This window comes from Monodelphis domestica, chromosome 1 (assembly GCF_027887165.1).
Source record: "Monodelphis domestica isolate mMonDom1 chromosome 1, mMonDom1.pri, whole genome shotgun sequence".
NCBI lineage: Eukaryota > Metazoa > Chordata > Mammalia > Didelphimorphia > Didelphidae > Monodelphis > Monodelphis domestica.
In genome coordinates, this window is record NC_077227.1 from 504,865,080 (window position 1) to 504,884,856 (window position 19,777).

Here is a 19,777-nt window from a genome sequence, read left to right on the forward strand (position 1 = left end):
AATGGAAATACCCCTACACTAAGGGTCAGGAGACCTTGATTTAGCTTTCCCACCTCTTTGTTTTTTGTTATCAAATCTCAGATATGAATATTTCAATATCCAAAGAACAGGAAAAGATAATTGTTTGTAAATCCATGAAGCTTCTTTATAAGTCTATTAAATATAACATGAAAGTATCAACAGGGTTCCTGCTTATTAATATCCTCTTCTGAACTTGCTTCTCTCTTCCAAAATATTTTAATGTTTCAATGATATTTTTTCTATTTTCTTTTCTTTTTGGCATTATAATTACTACCTCTCCATTCCTTACCCCAACTCTTCCCTCTCTGACAAAAAGTGAGAGCTCTCCCTTATAACAAATACATTGAATCAAGTGAAACAAATTTATTAACTCATGTCTGAAAATGTATTCCTCATATCCTGATTCCTCTAACTTCACTCTATATCAGTTCATACAAGTCTTCGGTATCTCTGAACCTATCCTTTTCATCATTCCTTACAGCACAATAACATTCCATTACATTCACATACCATAATTTATTCATTCAATACCTAATTAATGGGCGTCCACTTTTGTTTCTAATCCTTTGCTACAACAACAAAAAAATGTTACTATAATGTTCTTATATTAAAATGAGTCTTTTGGGGGCAGCTGGGTAGCTCAGTGGATTGAGAGCCAGGCCTAAAGACGGGAGGTCCTGGGTTCAAATCTGGCCTCAGACACTTCCCAGCTGTGTGACCCTGAGCAAGTCACTTGATCCCCATTGCCTAGCCCTTACTGCTCTTCTGTCTTGGAGCCAATACACAGTATTGATTCCAAGATGAAAGGCAAGGTGTTTTTTTTTTTTAATAATAATAAAAATAAATAAAAAATAAAATTAGTCTTATGGGGCAGCTGGGTGGCTCAGTGGATTGAGAGTCAGGCCTAGACTCAGGATATCCTGGGTACAAATCTGATCTCAGACACTTCCTAGCTGTGTGACCCTGAATAAGTCACTTAACGGCCATTGCTCAGCCTTTACCACTCTTCTGCCTTGGAACCAATAGACAGTATTGATTCTAAAATGGAAGATAAGGGTTTTAAAAAAAGTCAATACTGAAAAACTGCAAAGAATTAGCATGGCTCCAAAGAAAAGGTACAAGAAGAAATCCCTACCCCACTCCTTTGCAAAGTAGGAGGTTCGTGGATAGATACATCTATGTTTTCCATCTTTTTCAATGTATTTGCTGATTTTTTTTCCTCTTTCTTTTCTTTAAAAATATTTGCCATATGAAATGGCCCTCTGAGGGGGGAGTAATGCAGAGAAAATTTTGTTGAAATAAAAAATAAAAGCTATCAATAAAAATTTATTTTTTAAAAATCTGTACCATCTCTGCCTACCACCCCCACCACCATCTCAACCAACTCACGGTGGTTGCTAATACCTGGAGGTTCTCAGAGCTTCCTGCCCCTGTCCCTGGGCTATTTCTCATCTACATTTAACCCTTACTTGACCCAAAAATTAATATCCCCCTAACATCAGCTTTTCCCCAAAAGTTCACAAAGAAATCTTATTTCTGCACGTTGGTCACTTCCCACTTCTCATTGATTCCAAGGGTCACTTACTGAGTTCTGTCCTCTCCAAAGCCAGAAGTGCCGCCCTAAAGATAGCTGTCACCAAAAGAATTATAAAGTCAACCAAAGGGAAACAGCCACAGGCTATTTTACACACGCTCACCCCCACACACGTGCCCAAAACCCCGCGTCATGCAGTTGCTGTCACTAGCCAGGCAAGCACCAAACATCTGCAGACCGGCTGTTTGCTCTGGCTCTTCAGACAACCTCTCTGTAGCTCAGGACACAGTGACAGGCAGGTCACTTTCCCAGGCAAGGCCAGAGCTTCCTCCTCTGTGGATGAGAAGGGTGTACTTTAGTATTCATTGAATCCAGTATCCCATTTCATAGGAGGGGGAAACTGAGCCCAAAATGGTTGTGACTTCCCAAATGTCACACTAGGAGTAAGGGGCGGGACTGAGATTCGAACCCAGGGCCTCGGACTCCAAATTGAGAGTTCTGGATGCTACCTCATGTGGCCTCTTATCTCTGGGGAGCCCAATGAACCCAGTCAGGCACATCAAGTGGGGGAGGTGGTGCCCCGCTTCGCCCTCCCCTGCTGGCCGGCTGCCTCGCTCCCTCTGGGCAGTGGTGGGATGCTCCTGCTTCCTGTCCCTTTGCTCACTTGCCCGCCACATTCCTTAAATAGCAAATCCACCCAGAATCCAACGTGTTAGGGCTGGAGCACAGGAAATGCTACACCCTGGAAAAGTTTAGAGTTTTGCCCTGGGCTTGACCACCTGTCCATACAGTATCACAGACTTATCAAGTATCTACCCTGTGCCCAGACCTATAGGTGCTCTAGAGGCCAGCCACAGCAAGAGGGAAAGATGGAGATGGAGCACCGGGTCTAGAGCTGGGAGGACCTGGGTTCAAATACGGCCTCAGATACTTCCTAGAGGTGTGACCCTGAGCAAGTCACTTAACCCCTATTGTCTAAACTTTTTTTCTGCCTTGGAATTGATATGTAATATTTATCCTAAGAAGGTAAGGGGTTAGAAATAAATGTATTCAATTTTAAATGTAAAAAAAGTAAGAGATAAAGGCCTTGAGGAACTTATGCTTGAACTCAAGAAATGTCATACAAAAGAAATTAGTAGAAGGCATATGCAAATGGCTATGCATGTTAGAAATAGAAAACTAGCATACAGAATATGAGAGGGGACCAATCCTAGCATCTTCTGCCCTTGCCACACACCATTTACATTTAAAAAAAAAAAAAACCCTTACCTTCCATCTTGGAATCACTTCTGTAACTGGTTCCAAGGCAGAAGAGTGGTAAGGGCTAGGCAATGGGGGTGAAGTGACTTGCCCAGGGTCACACAGCTAGGCTGTGTCTGAGGCCAGATTTGAACCCAGGACCTCCCATCTCTAGGCCTGATTCTCAATCCACTGAGCTGCCCTACCATTTGCATTTTGTCTAATTCTGAGTGCCACATTTCCAGGGAAGTTAATGTGCTGGAGAGGGTACAGAAGAGGGAGCTCAGGAAAACAAGGAGACTCACACTCGTATCCTACAAGGAACTGGAGGTGTTAGACTAAAGATGAGAAGATTTGGGAGGCAGGAGAGTGGGGAGATTTGGTGACTCTAGTCAAATATCTGAAAGGCCATCGCTTAGAAAAGGATTTGGGCTATTTCTGGGAGAAGAACTGGGAGCAATGGGTGGTCATATTTATGATGTTTGTGTACGTCTGTCTATACCTGTGTGAACATGTGTATGAATGTGTCCACATAAGTAGGGAGCATCCAAGTGGCTCAGTGGACAGAGAGCCAAGCCTAGAGACCTGGGTTCAAATCTGACCTAGGACACTTCTTAGTTGTGAGATCGTGGGCAAGTCCCTTAACCCCCATTGCTTAGCCTTTCTAGTTCCTCTGTCTTAAAACCAATACACAAAATTAATTCTAAGATAGAAGGTAGAGGAAAAGAAGGGAGGGAGATAGGTTCAATCATATAAGTTAGGAAAACTTGTGTGGAAATTTGTTATTACCTGCAATTGGTAAAATAAAAAATAAAAATATAAAAAAGTAAGACAGAAGATGAAGGCTTAAATATATAATTCTATATGTCCATATAAGAAGTATGTGGTCGTGTGCAGGAGAATGCTGTTTTCAAAGCAGACCGGGGCAAAGACAGAAGCCAGGATGATGCTGATGACTCAAGAGGCAGGAGATGACCTTAGCATCTTCCGCATCTGCAGCAGCTTCCGTGGCCCTCACAGCTCCCCCTTCTGCCAAGGGAGGTCTTCACGGGCCTGCCCGCAGGCTTTCATGTTTGTAGCCACTGGTGATTATGGCTGGGACTGTGGTGCCTCTATGGAATCCTCTCTGTGTCAAGAGGGGAGCGAGATGGGGCCACCAACGCCAAGAAGCCCATCTTCTCCTGGGGGCCCTGGAGACGTCAGGACCTGCTGCAGGTCTGGGATTCCGGCCCACTGCTCACAGGCTCACCCTTCCCACCAAAGTCAAGAGGAAGGGGAAAGGGCAGGAGCTTCAAATATTTTTCTGTCAGGCTCTGTGTCCTGGTCCCCATCCAATCACTGCAAGTGAGTCATATCTGAGGGCGGCATTTCCTCTATTCCTTCCATTCTAGTCACTTCTCTCAAGAACACAGTCTCTCCTCAACCAAAAAATTGTCCCTTTGCTTGCCTGGTTTCCTTTGGAAAATCACTAATAAAGGAATAAAGGATAAACCCCCTTCACTAGAAAGCTCTAAGAATTATAACAAAATACATGTAGTTAATCTACTTTCTCCCTAGCTAGAAAAGAAGGGGGTTGGGTGAGATGATTTGGGGGTTTCCTATTGTTCTAATGTCCTGTGTTTTATATCAAGCGGCCATATAGCATCCCAAATTTTGTCTTGCCCCTGGACTTGGATGACTCTGGAAGAGAGAGTGAGACTGACTGACAACTTTGTGCAATTCTGCTCCACTTAAATCCAATTCCTGCACAAGTCAGGACATCGCCCTATGATGGCATTGGTCCTCATCAAAAACAACTGGCTTATTCTGCTCCCATTTCTTCTCTTATTTAATTGTTACATCAACCCAGTGAGAATAGGCAGGGGACAGAAGATTATCCCCATTTTCCAGTGGAGGAAACAAACAGTAAAATTAAGTGACTTTCCCAAGTCCCTCGGGAGGAGTACACAGGTACAGATTTATGATGTTTCTGAGCTTAAATGGACCATGTTAGGCCTAAGGGGAACTTCAGAACACAAAATATAGAATGTCAAAGCTGGAAGAAGAAAAGGGAAATGATTTGCCCAAGGCGACACAGCAAATTGCATATTGAGCTAAGTCTAGAGATGAGATTGGAATTCCATTGTTATGCATCTCCCATTGTAACACACTGCCTCCTAATGTTTATGTAAGTATATATGTACATATGTGTGTGTGCATGGATAGGGAGAAAGGAAGAAGGGTGGTCCAGCTACGTGATTTGATGAGTATAGGAAACTCTCTCAGTAAGAAAACCCTCATCTACCAATGTAGATCAGCAACTGTTTTGCGACCTGTAGTCTTAGCAAACTGCCTATGGACTCTGAGTTACTAAATGACTTGCTCAGGGACACACAGCCTGTATGCCTCAGGATCGGGACTGAAGCCCAGGTCTTCCTTATTACCAGGTGGTTCTCTATCCCAAGGTACTTCTGTAATACTATGGAGCAAAGTTTAAAAAGAGAATCCTGAGATCCTCCTGAGAAAGCTGTTGTTTTGTTTTGGTTTTTCCCTACTGCCTAGGGAGAAAAAAAAATCTACCCTTTGATAAAGGTCTGTGGTCCTTGGAGTTCTGCCAGGGGCCTGATACTAGTGGAAATTTCCCAGCCTGCTTAGTAGAGGTAGATTGCTCAGCCCCAAATACTGGCATAAATGTGTGGAATATAATTACACATACAGGAAAATATGGTCAAATGCCTTATCTGTAGCCCAAGTATTTTAAAATTTTCCTGTAAATGTATACCTGAATCCACTGATAAGATACTGAAATATAAAGTTGGAAATCACATCCGATCTCTTTTTCACAGTCTTTTTCCCATTTACAAAGGAGAGGGAACAAATGCCCTGTGAGTCTTAGAATTCCAACTGGTTAAAGCTAAAGAGACAGTACAATAGAGCTCAAAGAGACCACTGAATATAGAACAGAATATTACAACTAGAAGAGACTTTAGAATCTATAACAGTGATTGTCAGGGGTTGGAGAGCACAGTCCTTAGACTATAGAATGGTCTCATGCCTGAAATTCACGGTGTCAGCACTGACACGCGTAGTCATTTTCAATGACACACGGTCACATACATGCTTAGCGTGCCTCAGGGCCCAGGAGCCACCCGGGGAGCAGTGCGCCCAAAGTGGAGGCCATGATCATGCCCTAGTCAGGGGATGGGAGGAGGGCTGCTCCACTCATTGGATGCAGGGGCTGGGGGTGAGCAGCATGAGCCAGGTGGCTGAGGCACATAGGGCTCCCACAGGGGCAGGGAGGAGAAGCACAGGCGGGCAGACAGGCTGGCTTGTGGGTGGCAGGCTGGCTGGGGGGAAGCAACCATTGTTCTCATGGCACCCCTGGACCAGCCAGCTGGAGAGGGAAGGGAAGAGGCAGGACAGGGCCAGCAGAAGACTGGGCGGGGCTCTGGCCAAATGCAATGGAGGAGTGCCTGGAATCAATTACCAGACACTTTTAGCACCCTGAAAAATATAGCAATGGCTTTACTCACAATTTTTCCTTCTATATACTTTTGTGGGACCTTATTCTCAGCCTTAAATAATATCAAAACCAACAAAAGAAATAGATTGACAGATGAAGTTAGTAGCTTGCTTGGGCTTGAAATGTACAAAATACCAACCTTCAATTAAAGATTTAGCCAATGAAATTCAGCAACAAAAAAGTCACTAATAGGCAGGTTAGTTAAAGAATTCCCCCTCCCCCTCATTTATCTTACTTCACAGCACCCCACACAAGTTAAATAATATCAAGACCATCAAAAGAAATAGACTGACAAATGAACAAAGAAGTCACTAAGCAGGTAAGTTAAATGATTAGTTTTTGGTTTATTAAATACAGTTACATATTACAATTATACATTTTTGTTACTTAAACTATAAATATCATGAAATTATGTTTTTTTTTTTTCTTGAAGTGACACACCACCGGAGTTATGCTCATTTTTTTGGCAAATTTTAACACTCCAAGCTCAAAAGGTTGCCCATCACTGGCCTAAAACATTCTTCCTGTGCTCCCTCAGCCTGAAAAAATTCAGCAGATATTAATTCAACTCAGTAATAAGAAGTAGAGGAGGACAGCTAAAGGAAGAATGGAATCATGGTAATAGAGTAGGAGATTTATCTAGGCCTGAAGGAAAGGGGACTGAAACCCACATTAGGCCAGTATCAACCTCTGAGAGATTATTCAAAGCAGGAACCCAATCCAGAGAACCCTATAGATCCCAAATCAAGGAGGAAGAAGCAGTCTTGAAACCTAGTCTGGGAGGGAGAAGGGAAGCAGGGATGATTGAGGGGTAGGGGAGGAGAGATTATATCTACTTGCAAAGAAAGGAAGTTCATAAAGTAACAGGGCAATAGGAGGGGGGAGAGATAGACAGACAGAGATAGAGAGAGACAGAGATAGAGAGGGAGGAAGAGGGAGAGGAAGAAGGAATGAGAGGGAGGGAGAGAAAGCAAAGATTTGAAGAGAAAAGCCTCCAAAAAATCCCAGAATATCTGTAGAGAAGTCAATAAAGAATACTAAAGCCAGAATGTTGAGTAGAAAATTATTAAGGAGAATACAAAGTGTTCTTTTTTTTTTTTAAACCCTTACCTTCCATCTTGGAGTCAATACTGTATATTGGCTCCAAGGCAGAAGAAAGGGCAGGCAATGGGAGTCAAGTGACTTGCCCAGGGTCACACAGCTGGGAAGTGACTGAGGTCAGATTTGAACCTAAGACATCCCATCTCTAGACCTGGTTTTCAATCCACTGAGCTACCCAGCTGCCCCACAAAGTGTTCTTAATAAATATTCTAAGATAGGAGGAAGTAAACCAATCCCTGAAAAAATGCAGAATCCTATGGACTCCCAAGAAGATCAGATGTCAACAAAAAACTTCAGAATTATTCAAAGAAAAAAGAAATGATGTTAGCCATCACCTAGTCCAGAGTTTCTGAATCTAGGGTCCACAATACCCTAGGGGGGGCATATATAGATTTCAGGAAGACTATGACCTTAAATGGGAAAAAAATGGGAAAATGCATCTTTATTTTTATTCATCTCTATCTGAAATTTTCAGAATTTCCTTCCATTACCGATGCTTTTAGAAACATCATTCTGAGAAGGTGTTCATAGATTTCAACAAACTGACAAGGGGGTTCATGACACAAAAACAAGTTAAGAACACCTGATCCATTCTAAACTCCTTCATTTTACAGAGGAGAAATCTAAAGTAGTTCACAGAAAGGGAATAACTTACATAAAGGAACACAATGAGTTTGTAGGACAATTGGGGTGAGTTCCAGTGTTTATAGACCCTTCCCCCCCCCAAGTTCTCTTCTCATTGCACTGTACTGCCACTTCATCCTAAATGTGATGGCATTGTTTCATAAACCAAAAAACCAAAGACCCCAATCAAAACTTTTATTAACAAATGTCTTGAGGAATTTTTATTTTCTCACGAATCCTGATGCAACGAATTCAGATTATATTGTGGTTCTAATTTTAGAGTAGAGATGGGTTGGGATTAATTAGGAAACTAATCAATTTGAAATTAAATATAGAAAGCATCCCATCACTGGAGGTCTTCAAGCAGAAGATAGATAATTACTTGTTTTAGATTTTGTCAAGTAGATTCCTGAATCAGATTTGGATTAGATTCTCTTGGTATCTAGGTCTCTGACAATTATATTATACTAGGATTCTATGATAATAAAGTCCTCACAGAGTAGAGATTCACCTCTCCTTCTCAGAAGGCCAGTCTACCTCTAGGTCTGAAACCTTTACAAGATAAGAGGCAACATAGCATTACTGATAGATTTGTGGATTCAGAGTCAGAAAAATCTGGGCTAGGCTTAGAGTTACAAAGTTCTGCAATCAAAATCAGCCCTGTATATTTACTAGCTGTGTTATTCTAGACAAGTTACTTAGCCTTTTCCCCTCCTTAGTTTCTTCATCTGTAAAAGGTATTGCTATGAAAATAGAAGAAAATTATATTTGTAAAATATATTGAAAACTTTAAAACATCCTATAAGGTCTAGCTATTATTATTATCATTGCTCAAGTGACCATGGACAATCCACTTAAACTCTCCAAGCCTATCCTTTTATCTGTAAAATGGAATGATGTTCAATCAATAAACATTTATTAAGAGCCACATATGTGCCAGGCACTATGCCAAGCTTTGGGGATACAAAAAGAGTCAAAAAATAGTCCCTGCCCTCAATATGCTTACAGTATAATTGGGGAGACAATGTGCAAGCAAATATATACAAAACCGTATACAGGATAAATAAGAAATAGAGAGAAAGCATTGGAATTAAGAAGGTTTGGGGAAGGTTTCCTGTAGGAAGTGAGATTTCAATTGGGACTTAAAGGAAGCTAGGAGGTCAGTAGTCAGAGCAGAGAGAGAGAGTATTCTAGGCACATATGATAACCAAAGAGAATGTCTAGAACAGAGAGATGGAGAGTCTTGTTCCTAGAACAGTTAGAAGATTAGGGTCTGTCACTGGACTGAAGAGTATGTGTTGGGGGCAGCTAAGTGGCTCAGTGGATTGAGGACCAGGCCTAGAGATGAGAGGTCCTGAGTTCAAATCTGGCCTTAGTCACTTCCTAACTGTGTGACACTGGGCAAGTCACTTAACTCATATTGCATAGCCTTTACTGCTCAATACACAGGACTGATTCTAAGACAGAAGATAAAGGTTTTTTGTTTTTTTTTTTAAAGAGTATATGTCTGAGAGTATAAAGTAAGAAGACTAGAAAGATGGTGGAGAGCTAAATTATAAAAGATTCCTCATGACAAATAAAGCATTTTGTATTTCATTCTAGAGAAAATAGGGAGCCACTGTAATTTATTGAGTAGGTGAGTGACATGATCAGACCAACGCTTTAGGAAAACCACTTCAGCCATTAAATGGAAGATGAATTGTAATGAGGAGAGACACATGCTGGTATAGAAGAACCTCCCTACTACTACTACTGCAATAACCCAGAAATGAGGCAATGAGGGCATGCACTAGAGTAGTGGTTATAGCAAAAGAGAAAGGGGGGGAGCCAGTGAGATGTCGAAAAAACAATGGAGGACAAGCTTAAATATGGCAGGTGAGAAATAGTGAGGAATCCAAGATGACTGGTAGCTGGTGAGCCTGAGGGACTAGGAGGAGGATGTTAAAAGTGAGAGTGGGGGGGAGGTTCAGGAAGAAAGAGAATGAGTTCTCTTTTGGGCTATGACCTGGAGTTTGAGTTTGAGATGTCCCTGGGGGTCAGCAGAGAGATGGGAGCAGGATAGAGAGAAGTAAGAATCATCAGCCTCGAGAGGGATAATGAAATCTCTGAGCTGACGAGGTAGAGTAGCGGAGAGGGAGCAGAGAAGAGCACCCAGCCCTGAGGGCCAACTAGGGTTAAAGGCATGAGCTGAAAGAGGATCCAGAAGAGGAATCGGGGGCTGCCAGGTAGCTAAAGCAGGATCCCAAAAACCTAGGAAAGTCGAGAAGTGACTATCAGGGAAGGGGAGAGAGTGATCAACAGTGTCCAAAGGTCCAGAGAGGTCACGGAGAAGGAGGATCGAGAAGGATCTGACAACCAAGAGAAAGTTAGTAACTCTGGAGAGAGCCACCGCAAGGGAATGGTAAGGCCCAAAGCTGGATTGTAAGAGGTTACAAAGGGAATGAGAGGAAAGAGCGGAAGCACCTATTGTTGATGGGTTTTTAGGTAGCTTAGCTACAAAGGACTAATGAGATATAACTAAGGATAATTAGCAGGGATGGAAAGCTCCAGAGAGGGTCTTTTTTTTTTTTAGGAATGGAATGGAATGTTTGTAGGCAGGAGATAGAGAAAGATTGAAAATAAGTATAAGGGTGGGAATGACAGCAGAGTCGATTTGGTGGAGGAGTTGGAATGCAATGACATAGCTTGAATAAGTAGAGGAATTAGTTACGTCTGGTACCTCCTCACAGTTATTATGAAGTGCAAATGCATGTATAGGGTTTTGTAAACTTCCAAATATTACAAAAAAGTCCATTAATACTAATATTATTTGGAACTCTCTCCTCATATTTAATAACCTTCCTTCAGTAAGGAGCAAAGCTCATAGGGCTTAAAAGCAGTCCAAAATATACATTATATATATTAACTATACATTACTCCCATAACATTTAGTCCCAGGCACTGTGTCCATCCACTTCCTGAGCCAACTCCCACAGCTATGGTCTTAGTGAAAAGCCTCAGCTTCTCTACATTTTATCTAAATGTTGGAGAACCATTCCAATCACAGAACACTTTCTTTGAATATCTTAAATAAAACAGTAGTCTGTTTTAATGTTCTTTCTGCTCCCCTTCACTCTAGTAATGCTATAAGTTTTTAAGAACTTAGCATATTGAAGAAGGTTGGGTGGCTCAGTGGATTGAGAACCAGGCCTAGAGACAGAAGGTCCTGGGTTCAAACCTGGTCTCTTCCTAGCTGTGTGATCCTGAGCAAGTCATTTAACCCCCATTGCCCAGCCTTTACTACTTTTCTGCCTTGGAACCAATACATAGTATTGATTCTAAGGCAGACAGTAAGTGGAAGAAGGAGGAGGAGGAGCAGGAAGAGAAAAAGAAGAAGAAAGAAGAAGAACTTGGCATGATGTAGAAACTGCTATTGGACAAAATTCACCATTCTGAAAAAATAATAATGTAATGACCATTACAACTGTCTCAGCTCCCAACCATCCATTGGCCAACTTCCACCAACAGTCAGCAAAGTAATAGATTTTACCTCTTGACACTTCTCAACCTAATGGTATGTTTGTTTAATTAGGCACTCTTGGCTTGCTAAAGAGCTGATTTTGTCAATTTCCTAGGAGACAAACAAAATAACTCACTTTTTCAGCCTCAATAAACACCATTGAAATGTACAAATAGCAAAGATAAGAGCTGTTAGTAAACAAGCAAACATCTATCCCCAGCAAAATTTTAGGATGGATTAAGTTTGTGGAAGAAGTATGAAATCATTAAGAACCTGCACAGATTCAGGAAGAAACTACCCTTAATTCTCTTTTGCTAGAGAAATTAAACGATTAGGTCAAGTAAATAAAGCATATCTTGATTTATTTTATTTTAGTTTCGTTTAGTTTTTAAAACATTATTTTATTTGGTCATTTGCATACATTATTCATTGGAAACAGATCATTGTCTTTTCCTACCCCCCACCCCACCCCCACCACCCCTCCCCTAACTGATGCGTGATGCATCTGGGTATCACATGTGTCCTTGCTCTGAACCCATTTCCTTGTTGTTGGTATTTGCATTAGGGTGCTCATTTAGCATCTCTCCTCGATCATGTCCCTTCAACCTCTGTAGTCAAGCAGTTGCTTTTCCTTGGTGTTTTTACTCCCTCAGTTTGAACTCTGCTTGAGGATAGCTTTTTTTTTTCTCCTAGATCCCTGCAGATTGTTCAGGGACATTGCATTGACACTAATGGAGAAGTCCATTACGTTCGATTGTACCACCATGCGTCAGTCTCTGTGTACAATGTTCTCCTGGTTCTGTTTCTCTCACTCTGCATCACTTCCTGGAGGTTGTTCCAGTCTCCATGGAATTCCTCCACTTTATTATTCCTTTTAGCACAATAGTTTTTGTCCGATATCATGATTGCTACTCCTGCCTTCTTTTTATCAGTTGATGCCCAATAGATTTGGTTCCATCCTCTTACTTTCACCCTATGCATATCTACCTTCCTCATGTGTATTTCTTGCAGACAGCATATGATAGGGTTTTGAATTCTAATCCACTCTGCTATTCGCTTGCATTTTATGGGTGAGTTCATTCCATTCACATTCAGAGTTATGATTACTAGTTGTGTATTTCCCAGCATTTTGATTTCTACTCCTGGTCCTGCCTTTTCTTCTTTCACTACTTCCTTCTACACCAATGTTTGTTTATAGTCAGTCCCCCTAGTTCCCCTCCTTATTTTACTTCCCTTTCTACTCCCCTCCCTTCTTATTCCCTCCCTTATTTTCCCCTGTAGTGTTTTTAAAATTCCCCCCCACCCTCTCCCTCCCTTGTACTGCTTCCCTCCCCACCAGTCCGTTTTTTACACTTCTACTCCCCTATAGGGTGCAAATCTATTCTCTGCCCCAATGGATTAGATTGTTCTTCCCTCTTTGGGTCAGTTTCAAAGCATGTAAGAGTTGAGTATTTCCTATCTCCAACCTCTTTACCCTTCCAGTGTAATCGATGTTCTCCCCCCTCTCGCCATGGGCTTCTTTGTGATATATAAATTTACCCCCATTTGTTTCTTTTCCCATTTCTTTTAGTATTAACCTCTTTTTTTTTTAGCTCTAATCATGTATATATATATATATATATACATACACATGTATATATATATTTATGCATGCATATATCTATAGATCTATTTATGTATTGTCCTTTCATCCTATACAGTTTGTCACTGTTCCCTCTAAGTGTAATTCTTCTAGCTGCTCAGGTGATAGCAACAGTTTTTAAGAGTTACCAAAGACTTCTTTTCTTATAGGGATATATATCATTTTAACTTATTGAGTCTCTTAAAAAATTTTCTGTTGTTGTTTTGTTTGTTTGTTTTCCCCTCTTTTTTATTTACCTTTTGATGATTCTCTTGAGTTCTGTGGTTGGACATCAAATTTTCTGTTCAGGTCTGGTCTTTTCTTTACAAATGCTTGGAATTCTTCTATTGTGTTGAATGACCATACTTTCCCCTATAAGAATATAGTCAGTTTTGATGGGTATTTGATTCCCTTGCTTTCCGGAATATCATATTCCATGCCTTTCGGTTCTTCAGTGGATGCAGCCAGATCCTGTGTTATCCTCACTGTGTTTCCGTGGTATCTGAATGGCTTCTTCTTCTCAGCGTGTAATATATTTTCTTTGGTCTGATAGTTTTTTAATTTGGCTATAACATTCCTGGGTGTTGTCAGTTGGGGATTAAATACAGGGGGTGATCTGTGGATTCTTTCAATCTCCACTTTCTCATCTTGTTCTAGGATATAGGAACAGTTTTCCTGGATAATTTCCTCTAGTATTATGTCCAGGCTTTTTCTTTTGTCGTGGTCTTCTGGTAGTCCAATTATTCTTAAATTGTCTCTTCTTGAACGATTTTCTAAATCGTCTGTTTTGTGAATGAGATGCTTCATATTTTCCTCAATTTTTTCATTCTTTTTGTTTTGTTTTATAGTGTCCTGCTGCTTTGGGAGGTCAATTACTTCCAGTTGTTGTATTCTGGTTCTTAAAGATTGGATTTCCTCTCTGACTTTTTGGTCAACCTTTTCCTTCTAGTCTGATTTTCTTTGAAGATCGTCTTTCATCCTCTTTACCTCATCTTTCATCTCCTTTGCCTCATCTTTCATCTCCTTTGCCTCATTTTCCAGCTGGTTGATTTTGGCTTTCAAGACACTATTTTCTCATTTTAGTTCAAGTGCCTCTGTTTCCAGATGACTTATCTTAATTTTTAAGTTCTTTTCCCAATTGTCTTCAGCCTCTCTTAGTTGTGTTTTGAGTTCTTCCACAGCCTGTATCCAATTCGCTGGGATTTCTGGTTTATCATTGCTGATCTCTCCCCCTCTGTTCCATTTGCTGAGTAGAAGCTATCTATTGCAGTTTCTTTCTTCTTTTTCTGTTGTTTGCTCAAATTCACCCCTTCTTTACTCCCCGTATTTGTCTGTGCTCTTGTTCCTCTCATTTTTTTGTTTTTTGGGGGGCTTCTATCAGTCTCCCCTCTTGGAGCTTTAACAGAAGATCTCTTGGTGTAGTCTCTGGGGGAGGGTTGTTGGGGGTTTCCAGATTTCTTAAAGAAGGTGGGAAATTACATCATGAGAGACGTGTCTGCTTGGAAGGGGAAACAGGAAAAGAGCCATATCTTGATTTTTATTAGCGAGGAAACATGGAAAAGGAAGAAAATGGGATAGCTAGGTGACACAGTGGATTGGAGTTGGGAGGACCAGAGTTCAAATGTAATCTCAGACACTTTCCTAGCTGTGTGACTCATGGCAAATCACTCAACCCAGATTTCCTAGCCCTTGCTGCTTTTCTGTCTTAGAATTGATACTAAGACAGAAGGTAAGGTTTGGGGTTACGTTTTGGGTTGTTTTTATTTCTTGCTTTTTTTGTTTGTTTGTTTTTAAGGGTAGAAAAAGCACTGGTCCTGAAATTAGATGGTTTGACCTTAAATCCTGCCTCTAACTCTTACTACCCCAAATGATCTTGGTCAAATCATTTAACCTCTCTATTCCTCAGTTTCTCCATCTGTAAAGGAAGGGATTGGACATATTTCATCATTAATGCATCCCCGAAAGGTCATGTGCAACTTGGAAGATTACTAGACTCCAAAGAACATATAGAATGATTTTTTCATTGGAAAAAAACGCTGTGCAACCTTGGCTACTCACATCCAAATCCAACCCCACCAGACCCAAAAAGCAACACAAAGAAGCAGATCTATTTTAGCAAAATGAGCATTTGTCTAAATGAAGCTGCCAAGTCAAAGAATCCAGATTTATCTTTTTCTTCTTCTCAAAAAAATCACAGATATAAATAACATGATCTGTTCCTGCTACAACTGATAAGATGAGGCAGAGGCCTGCCAAACCAATCCAAGTTTATTTCAAGTTCGAAAAACAGTGGGAGGGTCCCATTAGCCTCTGGACCAGCCTGTTTGAACCTGGGCAACCACTATAGAATTCCTAACTGCCCTTCACCAGGACTATCTCAGCAGAAGGAGCCAACTTGAGATAAGTAGGCTGGGGAGAAGGTAGGAGAGCTGCCATAGAGAACACACTCCTCCATACCCATGAAATTCCAACTTTCTGCAAACAGAGCTCTAGAAACTAAAGCAAAGACACTCACAGGATAAGCACCAGTCTTACATAAGGGATAGATCAGACTTTCATCCTGATACACCTTCTACTTGTTTTTCTTCAAGTTTCATAAATTGGTATATAGTAGCTAGTAATGTATACTCTGTTTTGGGAGCAACTAGGTAATACAGAGGATAGAGTACCAGAGTTATACTTGAAAGGACCTTGATTCAAATCTGGGCTCAGATAATTCCTGACTATGTAACCCTGGGTAAGTCACTTCACCCCAATTGTCCTTCTGTCTTAGAGTTGTTACTAAGACAGAAAGTAGGGATGGAGAGAGAGAGAGAGAGATGTATGGATGGATGGAAGGAAGGAAGGAAGGAAGGAAGGAAGGAAGGAAGGAAGGAAGGAAGGAAGGAAGGAAGGAAGGAAGGAAGGACAGTTAGAGAGAGAGAGAAAGAGAGTAAGTAGGCAACTAAGTAGTTCAATGGGTTGAGAGCCAGGCATAGAGATAGAAGGTCCTAGGTTCAAATCAGGCCTCAGATACTTCCTGGTTCCTAGGCACTCTTCTGCCTTGGAACCAATACAGGTTTATAGATAGATAGATACATACATACATACATACATACATACATACATACATATACATATACATATACATATACATATACATGGGGTGTATGGGGTGCTCAGGGAGGGGTAGTATCTCTGGTATGGAGGGCTTGTCGTGCCCTCCTAGGGCAGCTCTCCAGCCTCTGACCCCCACCTGACACCCAGCTCTCACTTGTGGCTCCCAGTAGCTGCTAGCATGCGGCAGTGGCCACACCCCGGGCAACGGCTTCAACAGGCTGGGTAAACCTTGTGAGGGTAGCCATCGGGTCGTCGACCCCTGGTGAACCAGGGCTTTGCTCACCCAGCATGTGAAGACTGCTTCGGCCTAACAGACGGAAGAAACCAATAAGAAGGTTCAACGGCTGAGATGGCGACGCAGCAAAGCACTGTGGAGTGCTTAGGGCGTGTTAGAGCACAAAGGACAACCCGGTCATCCAATGCAGCTGAGGAAGTCTCCAGACGTAACAATTTTTCGTGCCACTGGACCCAGGCTTCCAACGCCTGGTTGGAAGAGAGAGTGGGACTGTCTCTATGCATCGGCTTTTCCACTTAAATCTCTTTCACGCACAAGCATCTTTGTGCACACTCATCTATCCTAACCCCGTCCACCCTCTTCAAGACCTGCGGCGATGGGGGAGTGGCGACGCAACAGGTGGAGGTGACCACTGGCAGTTGTAGTCACGATCTTGCACGTAGGTGGCCCACGGACCAGTGGTCGCTCGGCCCTGTAGGGCAGCAGGGATGTTCAGCAGCATCCTGGGCGACTGAGCAGCCCTCTCTAGGACAGCACTGCTCACCCTAATCAAGGGAGGGGACTAGAAAAGGTGTCCCAAACATTGCCTGCCCTACAAACACCCGGTCAGCACACCGCGGCTGGCGGGTCATCCCTTTAAGCGGTCGAAATCAAAAGAAACAAAATACAAAGAAACTCCTACTAGGAGCATGGAACATCAGGACATTACTTGATAGAGAGAATAACCTAAGACCCGAGAGAAGAACAGCTCTAATCGGTAAAGAAATGGCGCGATATAACATCGACATCGCAGCCTTAAGCAAAACACGCCTACCAGAAGAGGGATCACCCAGCGAACCCACCACTGGATACACCTTCTTCTGGAAAGGTAGAGCCACAAATGAAGACAGAATCCACGGTGTTGGCCTGGCCATCAAGACCAGTTTGCTCAAACAGCTGCCAGACTTGCCTGTGGGCATCAGCGAGAGGCTCATGAAGATCCGTTTGCCTCTCAACAAATACCGGTATGCCACAATCATCAGCGCATATGCCCCAACACTGACCAGCACAGAGGAGACCATCGAGCAGTTCTACTCTGACCTGAGTGCCGTCCTGCACTCAGTGCCCACCAATGACAAGCTAATACTACTGGGAGACTTCAATGCCCGCGTTGGCCAGGACCATGAAAGATGGAAAGGAGTGCTCGACAAACACGGTGTGGGCAAAATGAACAACAACGGCCTACTGCTACTCAGCAAATGCTCAGAGTTCGAACTCACCATCATGAACACTGTGTTCAGAATGGCGAACAAATATAAAACAACGTGGATGCACCCAAGATCAAAACAGTGGCATCTCATTGACTACATCATTGTAAGCCGGCGAGACATCCAGGATGTAAAGATCACCAGAGCCATGAGAGGAGCTGAATGCTGGACAGATCACTGATTGGTTAGTGCGACTCTTCAAATGTGCATTGCGCCTCGCCATCCAAAACGCGCCCAGACAGTTCACGCATTTTACAACATGAGTCGTCTTAGAGATCCATCTTATTTGCAAACATTCCAGTCCTGCCTGGACAACAAGCTGTCTGCCAAGGGACCACTCACTGGAAGCTCAACCGAGAAATGGAACCCATTCAGAGACCCAGTGAAGGAAATATCAAAGGCAGTCCTAGGCTCAAAACAATGCAACCACCAGGACTGGTTTGATGAGAACAACACTGCTATTGAAGACCTATTGAGCAAGAAGAACAAAGCCTTTATGGAGTGGCAAAATAACCCAAACTCTGCTCCTAAAAAGGACAGATTCAAGTCTCTCCAAGCCACAGCACAGCGTGAGATCAGGAAGATGCAAGACCGATGGTGGGAAAAAAAGGCAGAAGAAATCCAGCAGTTTGCCGATACGAAAAACTACAAACAATTTTTCAGTGCCCTCAAAACTGTCTATGGGCCATTAAAACCCACCACCACTCCCTTGCTATCCTCTGACGGTGACACTCTCATAAAAGATAAAAAAGGCATCAGCAACAGGTGGAAAGAACACTTCAGTCAGCTCTCAACTGACCTTCTTCAGTCGACTAAAGCGCCCTTGACTAGATCCCCCAAAACCGCACCATTGAACAACTTGGTGTCCCTCCTTCAATAGAGGAAGTCCAAAAAGCCATTAAACAAATGAGTACAGGCAAGGCACCCGGTAAAGACGGGATCCCAACCGAGGTGTACAAGGCCTTAAATGGAAAGGCGCTCCAGGCATTCCACATAGTGCTGACCAGCATATGGGAAGAGGAAGGCATGCCCCCAGAACTCAGAGATGCCTCCATCGTAGCCCTATACAAGAACAAAGGCTCACGAGCAGCCTGTGACAACTACAGAGGCATCTCACTACTCTCCACTGCCGGAAAGATCCTCGCCCGTGTTATACTCAACAGACTCCTATCATCTGTTTCAGAGCAAAACCTGCCTGAATCACAATGTGGCTTCTGACCAGATCGCAGCACCATCGACATGGTCTTCACGGTGAGGCAAATGCAGGAAAAATGCCTTGAGCAGAACCTGAGTCTCTACATTGTCTTCATAGACCTGATAAAGGCGTTCAACGCAGTGAACAGGGACACATTGTGGGTGACCCTCAGCAAGCTCGGTTGCCCAGCAAAATTCGTCAAACTGATCCAGCTCTTTCATGTCGACATGACAGGGGAAGTCCTATCTGGTGGAGAGACTTCAGATCGCTTCAACATCTCCAATGGCATGAAACAAGGCTGTGTCCTCCCTCCGGTACTATTCAACCTATTTTTCACCCAAGTATTATGACATGCTATGATGGATCTAGACCTGGGCATCTACATCAAATACCGACTGGATGGCTCACTATTTGACCTTCACCGCCTGACTGCAAAAACAAAGACAACAGAGAGACTCATCCTGGAAGCTCTCTTTGCAGATGACTGTGCTCTCATGGCCCACCAAGAAAATCATCTTCAAACCACTGTGGACAGGTTCTCCACCGCAACAAAACTGTTTGGTCTGACTATCAGCCTCAGCAAAACAGAGGTGCTGTTCCAACCTGCACCAGGGAGGCCAACGAACCAGCCATGCATTACAATCGACGGCACGCAGCTTTCTAACGTCAACACTTTCAAGTACCTGGGCAGCACCATCACCAACAACGGGTCCCTAGACCACGAGATCAATGCCAGGATCCAAAAGGCCAGCCAGGCACTCGGGCGGCTGCGCTGCAAAGTCCTCCAACACAGAGGTGTAAGCACTGCGACGAAGCTCAAAGTGTACAACGCAGTGGTCCTCAGCTCGCTCCTGTACGGT